At 25.4% G+C, this 1,148-nt stretch overlaps 1 protein-coding gene across 1 annotated transcript in view; it reads right to left on the bottom strand.

The window, feature by feature from the left end:
- Positions 1-1,148, bottom strand: part of LOC107611864 (beta-galactosidase 6-like) — an 18,094-nt gene that overhangs the window by 16,539 nt on the left and 407 nt on the right. The gene's annotated exons all lie outside the window — the stretch shown is intronic.

A 1,148-nucleotide genomic window follows, 5' to 3' on the forward strand; every position in this document is an offset into this window, starting at 1 on the left:
TTAAACAAAAATCAAATACCAAAAACTCTTCTTTTATTATTTATGTAAATCGTATTAAACGAAAAAAATATGTATTGAATTTTGATTTAGAAAAATAATGTAATATTGATTTCTCTTTAACTTATTTATATAAAAGGATAAAGTATTAAATTGATCCCTACGTTTGGGCGTAATTTTATTTTGGTCCTTAAGGTTTAAAGTATTCTATTTGAATTCAAAAAAGTTTCATTTAGCTTCAATTTAGTCCCACCGGAGGTCAAAGATAAATAATTAATGAAATGTCCTAAATGACAGCAGTATAAGGACAAGATCGATAATCTAGAGAATAAATACAAGCTCCAAAGGCACAAAATTAACCGTGAATACATTAATACATTTATTTATCATTTTTCTTATAATTAAAATGAAATATTTTCTATAAAACTAAAAAAAATGTTAAATATATGTATTGATGCATTCACGATTGATTTTGTGCCTCTAGAGTTTGTACTTATTCTCCAAATTATCGACCTTGTTCTTATACTACTGTCATGTAGGATATTTTGTTAATTATTTATCTTTAACCTCATGATGGGACTAAATTAAAACTAAATAAAATTTTTTTGGATTCAAATAGAACATTTTAAACCTTAAGAACCAAAACAGAATTACGGCCAAATGTAGAAGACTAATTTAGTACTTTACCTATGTAAAAAAAAACCTTTTATCTTCTAATGTATAATAATGTACAGAACACTATTCAATCAATATTATTCAACTTATTAGTTATTACACTCTCTCTCTCTACCCTGATTTTGTAATTTGAACAACCCCACCAAATTTATGAGATTCAAAATTTGGCTTCATGTTAACATACATATCCTTAGACATGACTTTAAAGCCAACCTTTTACCAGAAAACCAAACCCTTTTTCTTTATGGAATGCTTACTAATCAACACATCATCAAACCCATCCCCTTATTGAGATTTAAACAAAAATAAAAATAAAAAATAAAAACTTGAAATAATGTGTATAGATGTAGATTATGTCATTGATTACAAAAGAAAGACACAAAAACTATGATGAACAGAAGAATAATATTGAATGAAATTCTTAATGGCAATGTCGAAAAAATGAGTATAATACTTAGTAACAAAATTATATTATG

Source organism: Arachis ipaensis, chromosome B08 (assembly GCF_000816755.2).
Source record: "Arachis ipaensis cultivar K30076 chromosome B08, Araip1.1, whole genome shotgun sequence".
In the NCBI taxonomy this organism is placed as follows: domain Eukaryota; kingdom Viridiplantae; phylum Streptophyta; class Magnoliopsida; order Fabales; family Fabaceae; genus Arachis; species Arachis ipaensis.